This window comes from Corvus cornix, chromosome 2 (genome assembly GCF_000738735.6).
Source record: "Corvus cornix cornix isolate S_Up_H32 chromosome 2, ASM73873v5, whole genome shotgun sequence".
In the NCBI taxonomy this organism is placed as follows: Eukaryota; Metazoa; Chordata; class Aves; order Passeriformes; family Corvidae; genus Corvus; species Corvus cornix.
In genome coordinates, this window is record NC_046333.1 from 136562004 (window position 1) to 136577042 (window position 15039).

The window sequence follows — 15039 nt, forward strand, 5'->3', positions numbered from 1 at the left end:
AGTGCCAGGTACCTGGACACCACTGTAAGTGCCTAAGCTTTGAACACTGGGGTGGAGGAGACACCTTCTGCCTCCCTGTGTGCCTCTGGAATGCTGAGCACTGAGCCTGTGATCTGAAGGAGCCTTGACAGAGTCCAGACAGCTCCTCCTTGCTGTGGGCCTGGGATGGCCACATGTCCCCACAGGTGTCTGCCCACTGGTGGGGAAATACCAGCACTGTGCTGTCACCATGCTGTGAGAGCCGAAGTTGCCATTATGGTCATACCTGAGACATAAAGGACATGTTTCTCCCTGGGTCACCCCACAGATTGAAGACTACAGCCCTGAACCCTCTGTGGCTGCTGAGTGCCAGGTGTCATGCACATGACTAACTCCTGTCACCTTTTTCTGGTGTTTTCCTGGATGGTTATTCTCTTCGCTATCCTGCACACTTGCATGGAAAGACAGAATCACCTCCAGTAATCACACATTAGATCTGGGAGATGTAGTCCACCAGTTATTCAGCGCAGACAGACCTAAAAATGCTAATTGTGGAATGAAGGAATTTAAAGGGAAAGTGAGATAATAGACTACCCTGGAGGGAAGCCCAGCTGAAAATCAGAGGCCGCTTAGGAGAGAAATAAAGCAATCACCAAGGAGATTTTAAGGAAGGTATTTAAAGGACAGAGAATAGTGCAGAAATAAAAGGGGACTGCAGCATAATATGAGGAAATAATAGCTTGACCCATAAAGCTGGGGGGAGGTGGTTTATACTGAATCTGATAAAAAAAATTACTCTGTTGCTGTACACATAAAACTATGGGTGAAAGAAGAAAGTGAAGGCTGCAGTTTCTGACAAGGCAAGGACACGCAGCCTTCAGTAATATATATATTGCTGGTGACAGAATGAGGTTTTATAGAAATTATGAGGAATAGCACACAGGGTTTCTATATTATCAGCATGTGTTAAAGAGTTTCTTCAACAGAAACATCAAAGATGTGTTCACATTAGAGAGTTAATGCTGATAATTTATGGAATTTGCCTGTATTAAAAAGACTAAACATAAAAATATAGTAAAACCTTCTTCTCTTGGTAGTGCTTTATGTCCACATACTATAAAGTACATTAAAAAGATGAAATCAGTATTCCCATTTTAAAGGCAAAGAAGCTGAAACATGGGAAATTTGTGTAATTTGTTACAATCCAGGAAACACAGAACCAAAATCAAGGCACCAAAATTAAGATGGAAAGATTGGGCCTTGAGCCTTGTTCCTTATTCCACCTGTTTTAGCCAACAGCAATGGGCAAGCACTGGCTTAGGAGGGAACTCAGCTCTTTTCTTCATACCTGAGGGGAGAACCATTGGCATGAGGGAAGAGAGACATAGAACTGTTTTAAGCTCATCAATCATAGCATCAGAGATATGCCAGGAGGGTGTATCGGTGGGGTTTTGAAGCAGTGCTAGGGTCCCTGCACATTGCTGGTGGCGGCATTCGTATCTAAATTGGCAGCCATAGCAACCCATATTCAAAAGAGTTCAAGGCAGAGCTCTCCTCCCTCTTCTCTTCCTGTCTTCCACAGTCCCTTAAAATGACTATCATGCTGAATTTATGTGTGGAGGAAAGCCTTGCCCATGTATCTAGTCCTGGCCCATTACAACCACTGTAGCATTTTTGCAATCAGCTTTAAACAGGCCAGGATTTCTCACTGTCCTTCCTCATCTCCTAAGAATATTAAGGTTCCTTCTGGAACAGTGTCTGCAAGGAGTTGTAAAAAACCCTGGCGGAATACAGCACACTAAAACCGGGGGTAGATAAACAAAATGGGAAAAGTGAGACTAATCACAGTAATACAGGCCCTGACAGATCTGCCAGACTCTTCCAAAGGGCAACATTTCTTCTACAATATTGAAAAACAGTGAACGAAGTACTACAAAATAAACTGCAAGAATCAATCCTTCTACAGGGCCATGTGAATGAGCTAGACCATCTATCTATGCATTTTCCTCTCTGACATCCAGTGATTTGATCCTGTTTACTTTCCAGGGGAGTGCGATCAGACTGAAACTGGAAGGAAAAATATTTGATCTTTTTAAACAGTCAAACCTTTAAGGTCCAGCCTGTCCCCTGAATTTTGAGAATGCAACTTGAGGTTTTTAAACAAGACCTCTATTGATATCAGTGGTAGGCATTGCAGACCAAACACCCACAGAGCAATAAACATTCAATTCATCAGGTATGGTTAAGGCTTTTAATATTCTTTTTCTTGTCTATGTAGCCACTGTTCATATTCCTAAGGATGTTCCACTTGCTGTCCTCCTTTGATAGCCTTGGAAGATGGAGGTACATCTCTTCCTAAGGCTGAGCTTACAGAGGTATCTGGAATCGATAGTGGAAAATAAAACCTGACCTGATGGTTTTGATTTTATTTCAGTTAGGAGGCATGGAAGGAAATATGATGTCATGCTCTATATTAAACCAGCTCTCTGAAAGCTTTTAATTGCAGTGTGTTTTGAAGCCGTATATTCAAATGGTGACTGCACACTGTGTTGGCTCCTTCACAAACAGAAGTCTTAGAGAGTCACATGCTGCTAAAGAAAATGCTTTACACTTTTTTGTTCTTGACACATCAGAGTAATTTTTATCTGGTTACTATGTTATGCACGCAACAGAACTGCAATGATAGTAAAATCTGAGACATGCAGGCAGGACTGCGGGCACAGTATGAAAAAAGGCAGTCGCTTACTTGAGCAGTTAAAAAGCTCCTAATACATTATTTATGGGAAATCAATATTTTTTGTAATAAATACATACACGTCTATCTGTCCAGTCAGGAAAGCCAAGATGTCTCTATCCCACTGTTGGTGAAAAGCAGAAAGCAAGACCATAGAGGCCTTAGTTCACATGGGCTAATTACCAAGTCTTCCTCTGTCAGTGTCTGGGGACCCAGCACAGACAGGTTGGGTTTTGCAGGAAGGTTGGCTCTTGAAAAGAGGAAGATCATTTTTAACTTGTGGCAAAGACCTGGTTCCTGAGCAAACAGGTCTCCATTACACATTCCTGAATGCTCTTTCCATTGCAATGGGATTTATTTCAGTGTGAGACAGGGACATGTAGCTGTCTGTGTGGTGAGAAATGCCTTGGTGTGAGGCCTCCTTGAATGCAATCAGAACAGGAGTGTTGTGTGGAGGAGCCCAAAAAAGGACTGCAGTGATCCAAGCACCCCTGGGTGAGTCCCTAGGGTTGGTGGGGGATAGGGCAGTGCCTGATCAGGCTGAGCAGGCAGTTTGTAGGTGCAGAGAGATCCCTGCAGACAGATAGCTTGTCCTGGGCAACGGGCATCTGGAGGTGGATGAGCAAGGAAGAAGAATTTGTTCTTACTGTGTGCTAAATGTATTACTGTTTTGTCATTCCCTGAATAAAGATTTATTCGTTTATACATTTTCTCAGAGTCCTCATGAGTGAGTAAGTCAGACCTAACAAGAACATGTGGTTTTCTGGCACTTCTTGGGTGGGGATTAAACTTGGTTTAATCATTTGCCTCAAGAGATGTCAAATACATTGATGCTACTGGTTTCTGTTCTTATTACCACCTGGCTGAGGATTATATGTACACATTATATTGAGGTAGTAGGTAGGAGTTTTTTGGTTAATCTTACTTCTAAGGCATCCGTGCATGTATATACACATAGGCACTCACAAACAGCTACGTGGAGTTTTTCATGGAAAGTGGGAGATTTGGAAATGAATTTCCACTCCTTTTACTCCAAGTGACACACCCTCCCCCACACGATATTATACATAAAATGAACCATGGAGAGCTATTTTCCCAAGCAGACGGAAATGATGTATTTTGAGGTGGGTAGCTGCATTTCAAAGCCAGAAATCTGCATGAAAGATATTTGTGCAGTGCCATCTGGACAAGTTTTTAATTAATGTGGAAAATGAAAAATTAACAGAGGGACTAACAGTTTCTTCATGTTCAAAGACATAATCCTGCAGGGAAAAAAATACCAATGATTATACTTCCAAAGGATTAATAAAGAACATCTAACATGGGTTTATAAAAATGAAATCAGACTAAGAAAAAATATTTTAAACATTTATGGTTAGTTTTATTAATTGATTAATTTTATTAATTTAGAACAATTCTATTTTCTTTAAGAAAATATAGAAAGAAAGGATAATGACAGTAGATGAAGATACAATTTTGTGTATTCTGAATGAGGGATTCTTTCCACCTAATAAAATAATAATGATAACATTAGAGGAGGAAAGAGGGAGAGAAGTATCACTCTGTTTTGGGGCACATAATAGAGTTTAGCTATCTGTCCATTTACATTGCAATCACCCTTTTTTTGCACCCTGAGCATCAAAAGGTAATAAAACATGGTGAAACTGGAAACTGAGTTTTCTGCCTGTCTTCTGAAGTTTTGAAATACAAAGTGTGTGAAGACTATTTAAATCGCATTGCTTTGCAATCTTTGAGAAATATTGTCACTTTTTAACAACTGATCTGCTTCTTCATCTGATTTTCTGGTGATATTTTTAAACCAGTAGCATTTAAATCCCTATTTTTGGATGATAGGAGAAATCAAAGGGTACTTGTGACCATGAAAGATTTTATTCAATTTGTCTCAGAACAGATATAGCCTTCTGTATCCATATATATCCACATATCCTTCTTGTCTGCTGAAACTTATTTAATGAGTTCCATTCGAAGAGGGTGTTTTCATATCATGGAATAAAATTCAGTGGTTTTGTGCCTTGCTACAAATCTGTCTTGTCCTTTTTCTTCTGTACAATTTTCTGTAATAATTTTATTAATGTTTTAATGATGTTGAGATCTTGGAATAACATTACAACTCACAGTTAAACTGAAATGATACATTTTTTTATGTTAGAGGAGAAACAAGCAGCCAGTAACTCTGCAAGTGTGAACCCAAAGGCGGAGGGAACATATGTCTCCCATTGGGAGCAGGAGTTAACAGATTCAATATGAGTAAAGGATGGTAAGATTTCAGCATGAGGCAACATCTCGACTTAAAGTGAATCATTCCCCAAATTGGCCAGGAGTTGGGGCAGGAGGAGAAAAGACTATGACTGATATTTATGTTATCGTGAAGATATTTCTTTACTCTGCACTAACATGATTCTTTAAACTAATAAGCACAAGCATCTATGGCAGTCTAAATTTAGGAAAGATACTTAAAGTACCAAGGCAATGAGTGTTCAGGAGAAAAATCTAACTTTATTTCCAATATTATTCAAGTTTGAAAATGACATCGTGTCTATTTAGCAAGTTAAAACCCATGAAATGTAGTCTATAGATTAGTGCAAGATGTTCTGTGGCCTCCAGATGTTCCTACCTCCTTGGGCATCTTCATTCTGTGCACATAGCTAAGACTGTCTTCTGTTTCCTGCTGAAATTTTCTGACTGTATTTTTAACTCTGGATTTTTCCCTGACTTGTTCTACTACTCCACATCAAAAATAATCTGGTTTCAATGGAGTCAGGTTTGTCATTCATCCAACTAAGTGTGGAGCTGGGCAACACAGACTTCTACTTTAGAGCCAGCTGTCTTGATGATGGTTGTAACTGGGAAGATCAACTCAGCACAGTCAACAGAGTTAAAAATGAGATTCATCTGACCAAATGTAGGACCTTACATTAGAATTAGGTGAATAGTGCACCTAATTGATTGTGACTGCTGCTCACGTTGCTCTGTCGCACAGTGTCATTCGCACTGTAGACAGATGTGTTTAGATCAATCCCACCATGATTGGGTAGTTATAATTAATTTTTGGAGGATTATGGTAAAAATCTCATTTTAAAAATGCTGCCTTCCTCCTTGTCAGTAAAGCTTCCCAAACCCTGTGCCTGATCTGGAGTGAGGTGGCTTCAGTATCTCTCACAGCTTGTCTTCTCTTCCTCATGGCTCACCGGTTTTCCCTATTGCTCTCCTCTCTGCTTCTTCCATGTTTCCCTCATACATTGAATTTGACTTTACAACAGAGAAAAGGAAATGTTTTCACCTCTATGAGCCACCATTACAGATGTTTTGCTGAACTTAATCTATTTTGAGCCAATATCTGAGGAATTGCTTTGAGTAAGACACCAGGTCTTCTTGTGAAACCCCACCTGGAGTACTGCATACAGTTCTGATGTCGCCAACATAAGAAGGACATGGAACTCTTGGAGCAAGTCCAGAGGAGGGCCACAAAGCTGATTAGAACACTGGAGCACCTCTCATATGAAGACAGGCTGAGAAAGTTGGGTCTTTTCAGCCTGGAGAAGAAAAGGTTGTGTGGGGACCTCACAGCACCTTCCAGTATCTGAAGGGGCCTACAGGGGAGCTGGAGAGGGACTCTGTGTTAGGAACTGTAGTGACAGGACAAGGAGTAATGGGTACAGATTGAAAGAGGGGAAATCTAGGTTACATATTAGGAAGAAATATTTTACTTTGGGGGTGGTTGGTCACTGGAACAGGTTGCCCAGAGATATTGTGGATGCCCCAATCCTGTCACTGTTCAAAGCCAGGTTGGATAAGGCCTTGAGCAACCTGGTCTAGTGGGAGGTGTCCCTGTTTATGGCAGGGAGTGTTGGGGCTAGATGATCTTTAAGGCCCATTCTAACACTTTAACATTCTGTGATTCATTCTATGATTCTATGATTCAGTTGGTGACATGGGTTTATGGCAGTTCCTCTAGAATCTAGAATTATGCATAAGGAATAGCAGTTTCACTACTTTGCAGTAGTGAATATATTTTATTGACCAAGGACTTGTGTCCTACTCACTGCTTGTTGTTCAGCTGTTGAGTCTGTGAATTCCTCTGGGCAAGTGTAGGGTTGGTATTCTTCATCCACCTCATCATCCACATCCCACTCTGAAAGACGGGTGGGTAGGTGAAAGAGGGAAATTACCTGACTGCTTTGCTCTCTCTCTATATATATTTATTCATCATTCATAATTGATCCTTATTCTGCAGAGCATAGATGCAGCTAATAAGGATGTGATCAATACTCTCACAAAGTCACATGTGACTATAAATTTGCATTATTTGCTATTGCAACAAAAATGAGTGAATAGATTTTGTATGCAGGTGCAGAGATGCAATTTTAAAGATGTGAGCATTAAACAGTGGAGGTTGCCAATTAGACAAGGTGTTAAAACATATGTATAGTTGCCAGCATTTGTATAGTTTCACTCTACTTATGTGTTTATAGTGCCTTTTGGATATGAGCCTAGAAATTACGTTTCAAAATAAATGTATTTTCTTCTACTAAATCGCATTTCTGTTTAACAATATTTTTTGTGCTTACAATTTTAGCTTTTCATTTTTTTTCCCGTAACCTAAATTTGAATTTACCACTTTGAATTGTGAATATATATTGATGGGCCAGCACCACGTAAAACTTACTTACTACCCAGGCCATACTGAAGCTTGATCTGAAATTTTCAATATGTATGGACAAATGGTGATTTGATCTAGATATATTGAAAAAATGCAAGCATCTTGCAGATTATGTTGGGCAAGAATATGTAAGAAAATGCTTAAAATTATTCTCAGAAAGCCTGATTTATGAAAGTAGTTTGTTATAGATTATGTTACATCATAAATGTTGGTGTACATTTAAACCTGCATTCACTTCTGTGCAGGTATTGCAAGGATGATTTATGCATTTCTGGAAATGCAAACACTCCATTTTCTGTGAGTCTGGAGGTAATGCCAAATGTCTGCTCATTCCAATACACTCTATTTGTATCTTCGGCCACAGCAAAAGAGCAGCTTGATTTAACTTCTGTCTGCAGGGTCCATTCTAACACCAATTACTGGAGAAAATAGCCTTACTTTCAGATGTTGAATTTAAGTTTGCAAATAATTCTTCATAACTAGAAACTAGAGGTATGAAAGTAGTTACATCATTCTCTTCTGCCACTCCGTGTAATGTCTGTCCATTCTTCATTTAAGAATAAATTAAGAATAAATTGCTGTTGTGGAAAAATGCTGTTAAAGAAAGCTGATCTTGAGGCCATGAGGTTATCTGAATATTGTTTGATGACATGTTGCTGTTGTGCTCAGTCTTTATAAATTGTAGGAATTTATTTCTAAAATTGCAACCTCTAAAAAACTGCAATAGAAAATTACGCCACTGTACTTGATTTCTTCATTTTGGATGATGCTTCTCTTGAAGCATGAGATGTAAGAATTTGGAGGAATAATTGAGGTTTCAGAAAATAAATTTCAGTAGAAACTTACAGGAATATTCATCATATACTTAGGTAGATGGTAAAAGATGATTCTTTCAAGCCTCTTAGTTAAAAAGTTATTTTGTATAAATTCTATGATGTTTAATAATATGTCATTTATTTAATGAAGGACCACCGGTGTTTTGATACTGTTAAGAAATATATTTTATAAGGGAGGTAAATCATAACCATTCTCCAGTTTGAGTTCCAGTGAGAACTCTAACCAGGTTTTCACCCTTCACAGAGAGGCATACTGAAAATAAAGTGGACCAATACTGCACAGAGAAGAAAGAGAAGAGCTATACAGAGATACAGGGTTAAAATAGCTTCACAGTGATGTTCAAATATCTCTGAAGATGATGTTAAAGGACAGAACAGAATGAATCATTCAGGTATCTAAATACAGACTTCTAGTGTTGGTTTAGATACCAAATAGCAGTTATGACAGCAAAACCCAAAGCTTTAGAACAACAGCCAGGTGTAACACCCCAAAGCATCTAAAATGGCACTAGGCATCCATGTATGGCAACCGAATCCCACCCAGAGAGCCTACCTTGATTTGATAAACAATTCCAATGCCAGTTTAGAAAACAGATTTAAGTAGAGAAAAGATCACATTTAAAATGGAAATCCCTTTTGCTCAAGGTAAAACCAAGTTCTTATAATCATGTGTCAAAATGATTATCATCTGAAGAGCTGGAGGAAGTTTGGAGGCTGCAAAACCAAAAGATGAATTTAAGCAGTGATGCAAGACATGCCTGGGGCCTTGATAGCATCCCCTTCCATTGTGACTGAGTGCCTGAACAGCCTCATATTCTGCTCGTGGAGCAAAGATCTTTCTTTTTCCTTGAAGAATTCTAAATTATTATCTTATAAGATAGGGAGAAAACAAAACATGCTCAGAAATAATTGGGCAGCTTAGTGGACTGATGCAGTGAAAGACCAAAGCATGCTTAAGAGAGAGGAATTAATTTAGCTGAAAGTTTGAACAGGTATGAAAAGTTCTGCTGCTGCTCGGTTTTTTGGATGAATTTTTTTTATTGTGCTTTTAAATTCTTGTCAAGGGCATTTGGAGTACTCCCTGGATATCCTACAGCATGGAATTTTTAAATGGGAATAAGTAAACACTACCTTATTTGATGGAGCAAGGTGATTTTTCAGTAAATGTGAAAAAGCAGTGAAAGTTGTCTCACAAAATGTCATGCTGGCCTCTTATGCTCAGGCAAGAAAAATTTCCTGCAGAATATCCATCTTAACTGTTACCATCTTCTAATAGATGATAAACCCAAGTGAAAAAACAATACATATTCACCCAAAACAAGGCACAACCCTCTAGGACAGCACATGATGTTGAGGTCAGGCAGAAGCCAGATGTGAAGGTCTCCTTAACATTATCAGTGTTGTAAAAGACTGGGAAAAACCCCTGTTGGAGAAGACGCATTAGATAGCAAAGAGCACCTTTACATGATGCAGAGAAATGTCCTTCCCTGGATCTGCATGGCTAGGAGAAGCCCTGTGTGCTTCCAGGAAAAGAGAGAAGCCAGTGGATCTTTGGCAGTGGTGATCCAAAATCTGTGGCTTTGAAAACCTCACTGGGGCTTAACTGATGGCACAGAAGTTCACCCAGGGCAAAGTCTGGGATTGTGTTAGCTGGAGACACCTCAGCTGGGCAGACATGAGATGATGGGAGAAGGGCAGAATGGGAAAAAGGGGAGAAGGAAGCAATTCATGTGACTGCTGAAGGGACCAATATGATCTAGACGGGAATGTTCTTCTCACCCTTACTCAAACCCTCATGTTTTCCTCATTTCTCTCTGCATTTGATTTTAGGCCTGTATCTGATATCACTAGCACATTTCACAAAAGATCATCCTGTGTTGCTTTTCTACTCCTCTAAAAAGGAAGAACTAAATGTGAATGCATATTTTAATGTTATTTGATCATTCCAATGCCACTACCAATTTAGATGCAGTAAATTGGCTTTTGTAATCTTTATGCAGTGCTACTGATGTGTGGATTTTTGGTTGTAATTTTGTTAGTATAATGAAGACAAATCAGGATAGAAAATCCCAAACAAATGACTTACAGAAAATTTAGATTCCAATTCTAACATGTCTGTATTAATACAAATTCAGAGTTATTTCACTGCAGCCATTGAGTTATATGCCTAAATCTATATAGGCACAGTTTGTTAAATAACCAATGATTCAAGAATGTTTTGATTTTCATGTGCTTGTCCTCATCCTCATTAAGCCTTTACAATGACATTTATGCTTAAGACATGTAAGAGAATGTTGTTCCATTGAAGAAGATATATCATTACTACCATTTGGTATTGCAATGGGTGGGGTTTTTTCCAGTCCAGAAAATTTAATGTTGACTTTTTTTCAGGTAGCAAATTAATCAGACAAAAGATAGAATGGCATTTAAAAAAATCCCCAAACCAAGCACCTGCTAATGTTATTATTGCCAGCTTCTAATTCAGCAATGACAATTTTTTGACAGTGGAAGATTTTATTTTTCAGTTAGTGGGTGCTCTGAATGAGCTCAGAATGGAAAGCTGAACATGCACTGTTGACATCCATTCTGAGCAATAGAGATGTTAAAATAGTGGTACTTCTACAGTTCTAATCCCCAAATCCACCCCCTTGCCTGAACATTGCTCCACTGACTAGCTTGCTAGTGCAAAGTGCAGAGAATGATCTTCCTATCGGTCACAGGGTGACTTGCATTTGAAGCTTTTTAGGGACGTTGTCTGTGCTGTGAAGCAATCCCAAGGCATCACAGGAAAATTAGAGGTTGCTTTGACAAAGTGAAGAGATTATTTGGTCTACCTGCTCATTTTTCAATTTCTCAAACACATTTGAGAACTAATAACCTACTTTAAAGCTTGCAACATTTTTTTTCCAAAGGGATTCTGAAAATGGACTCTGTTCCTAAGATCTCTGTCCAATGACATCAGAGACTGGCTTCCTTCTATCAGCTTGAGGATCCTGAGCACACACAGGCTCAGGTTCTGCCTCTAAGCCTTTTTCCCCCTGCCTGCAAGTACCTCCTCAATTTTAGAGTCAATCAGGAAGTACTGGTGTTTTGGTAGGGTTTCAGCTGGCTTCATCTGGTCTCCACTGTCCCTGTTGTGCCTGGTGAACTCCACCCTGATTTTACTGTGTGCCTTAGCTTCTGCCAGGAGCACCCTGTGCTGTGTGCTGGGGAAAGAGTGCAGCACGTGCAGCTGTACAGAGGAGCTGTGGTGCTGAGCAGGGACAGTCTGAGGTGGAGGAAACCCACAATATTGTTCAACACTGGCCTGAGACAATTCATGTTGAATTAACTGGAGAGGAAGAGAATTGTTTAGCCTAAGTTTATAAGGAGCACAAAATAATAGAACAACTGGAGATACAGGGCCTTCTAGATGACAGTGCTATGTTGAGCACACGCTAGGATTATTTCTGCCTTTCTGAGTATACTCATGCAAGCCTCAGAAGGGACATTGTTTAGAAACTCACTTACACAGGAGTGAGGTGATGTTATGACCATGTCACTCTTCAGCTCCTGCACGGTGCCCCATGTAAACTTCACACAAATGTTCTGCAGGGACCTGGCTGCTGGTTCCAGCAGCAGATATGGTGTCCATGCACTCAGTGCCCAACTCTGGAGTAAGTAGCTGGTAAGCTTACTCACCATGTCATTAATGGAAAAGCTTTTCTCAGCAGACATTTGAGAGATACGTACAGCATGTTGGACAGTACCTCCACATTTAGGCCTGAAGTTAATGGGTGCTGCTATGGCTCAGCACCCCTGAAAAGCAGCGGGTTGAGGAAGCTAATGATGGGCTTTGGTACTGGTTTAAGAAAGCTAACCCTGTTTGAAATAGCTTTTGTTACTTACTTGAGTGTTCAGACAATGTGTACAGGCAATGAAAATGCTGGGAAATGCAGCAAATAAAGATAAATGCTGAAAATACGAAATTTATTAGTTAACATTAATTCAATAATCAGTTAGCACATTAATTAGTTAAAATTTTACATTTATTACTAAATACTATATATTTTTAATGTTTATTCTAGAAAATATTAAATACCAGTCTTACCCTGCCAAAGCTGAGAGGTGGGCAGGCAGACCTAGGCAGGACTGTGGCCAACCAGCTTGGAATGGCAGTGGGAAGGCTGGGGCTGCCCAGTCCAGGCAGCTTCTGTGAAGAGAGCAGGATCTTGCACAGTACCACCCCAGGACTGTATCTGCAGGGAAGGACTTTCCCACCCTTCATCTCCTGGAATCTGTCACTCCCAGCTATCATCTCCTTAAATCTCTGCTCCTCCTGTGGGGTGTGCTAACCCCAGTGTTCCATCTGGTGCCAACTCTGTGCCACCGCGGCAAGCCTGCTTCCAAGGCTGGGGGAGTTTTCTTATCCCCAGTCCACCTCAAGGAACTCTGCCATCTAAAAGTATTTTAAGCAGATGACAACCAGATGAAAACCAAGGATGGGAGGCTTTTAACATTGCATGCTAAAATTGTGCAGTGACTTGTGTGAGCCAGTACCAGGCCAGTGCCCCCAGTGGCACTGCCTGAGACTGGCAGGGGACTGCAGATACCTCCACAGTGGCCAGGGGCCAGCACCAGCTGCAGTAGAGAGGGACTCTCCTCTTGCCCCCAAGCAGAACTGAAGTACTACTTTTTCTCAGAGGATGACATGGCTTCAGTAGTCAGTGTCCAGGGTAAAATGGTAACACAGGACTATTTGGAAAAGCTATATAAGAGGCATTGCCTGCTTCGTGCGTTTAATCTATGGAGAAAGTATCTGTGATTTATTTAAGTCTGGCCTCTTTTTAATTATGTTTTCAATTGGTTTGCTTCATGAGTACTTATAAATAGATTTTCCCTGAAAAATGTAACGACTTCAAGTGAGTAATAGGTAATTCACTGGAAATAAATGGAATGGTGCCTTAAAAGAATAAATTGGTAATGGAATTCTTCTATTAAAATCAGATATGAGACATGGTTTATATGCATTTACACCGATGCCAAAAGAATATTCTTTCCCTCTCTCCTGGAAACCTTCAGACTCATGACATGGTGTCCAAATGCAAAATTTACTGTCATTGCAAAAGAGAATTGGTGGTAGTTCCAGCCCTTTTGATATTTCCAGATAAAAATCTTCGCGTTTTTTTTTTAAAGAAGGCTATGAAGAATCATATAATAGTTTGAATTGGAAGGGACTTTTGAAAGTCTAATTCCAACGCCCTGCAATGAAATCAAGATCTGAGTATAATCAGCTGAAATTATACATATATATGCATATGTTTCTTCAGGCAAAATCTACAGCTAAGTTAAAGTTTTTTTTGGGATGAGAAACATTTTTATCATAGAAAATGGTGAAATAACACTTGTGTTTTTGTAAAAAAAAAAGGAAGACAAATTTGTCATAGCTAAAAATTATTTTCTGTAGCTGGGTAAGTTGTTTATTCATTTCTAAGTGCCAGCCTTCAGATGGTTTTAGATTCTTCGGAGAACCCAGCTGGTACTTAAACTCGCTCTTAAGGTAAATTTTTAACACTTTTTTTCATCAAGGTTCATATATTCTGGCAACCAGAGGAAGATACAGAGAGCCAAGTCAAAACACAAACCAACATCCAGCAATTGCTAGAAGTTTACTAAATTGCCAAAGTTACACAGATGTTGTGTGACTGAATTAACTGAACACCACTGAAGTTAAAAAAAAGTTTAGCTATGGGGTCTATTGACAAGATCTTTCTGTGCTACAGAAAACCTTGGAAGTGCTGGAATTGGTTGAATTTCATTAGGTACCTGAGACAGAGCACATCTTACCAGCAGCTTTTACTTTCAAAGCTAATTGAGCAGGGGATACCAACAGGCTTGTATTGGCCTTCAAATTATCTACTTGCTTATTCAAACTTATTTCACATGATGATTTTCTGGCATGGACATAGTTAGACCCATCTGCTAGAGTGCCACTGTGATTCTTCACATCATAAACTGATGCAGCAGTTGCAGATGAGCAAAGCACCAAGCCCACTTCAATATATGTTCTGCGATAAATGTGCAAAACATGCATATACAACCCTGCTGAGAACAATGAGCTACCCATTTTGTCTGTGTGCTTCCTGAAAAGGGCCACAGCAGGAACATTTGGCCTTATATCATTAGCAAACACTTTTATGCTTAGCTGCCTTTGCTGCACATTTCTGGTTTTGGGTTTTCACAGAAAAGAAGCGTTTCTCTGAATGCACACAGTTATTTGGGAGCTCAGCCCTCTGCACAGCCACTCTCTGTGACAACTAGAAATAACTGAATTTTCAATGCAGTTTTAAATACAGTCTTTCTTTGTCACTGTGCAGGATCACTTAGAATAGCAGAGTTTTGACATTTTTTGTCAAAATCGGAAAATGTCAAAACATGACTATCACATGTTCAGGATGACGCATGCCCAAATCCACGGCTTCCAGTCCCAGCTACAGCAGAAAGTTTCCTCTTGTTTATTCTCTCTATCTCCTCCTAGAAAGAAGGCAAATAGTACTATTTTTCCTCTCTTCCTCTCTGTGTACACGATATAAATGACCATTTCACAGATGGACCACATCTGCACCTGATCATTATTTCACCAACACAAAAAAAAAGACTTAGAGAATTCTGTATAAACCAGCATAAAGTCAAATTAATAAACAAATAATGCTGATTATCTTGAAATGCTGCATGAAAAAATGAAAAAATAAGGAGATGGAAATATAATTTAAATGGCAAGGAGAAACATCTGTCTGCTAACTAGTTCAGAGATTATTTCATCAAACTCC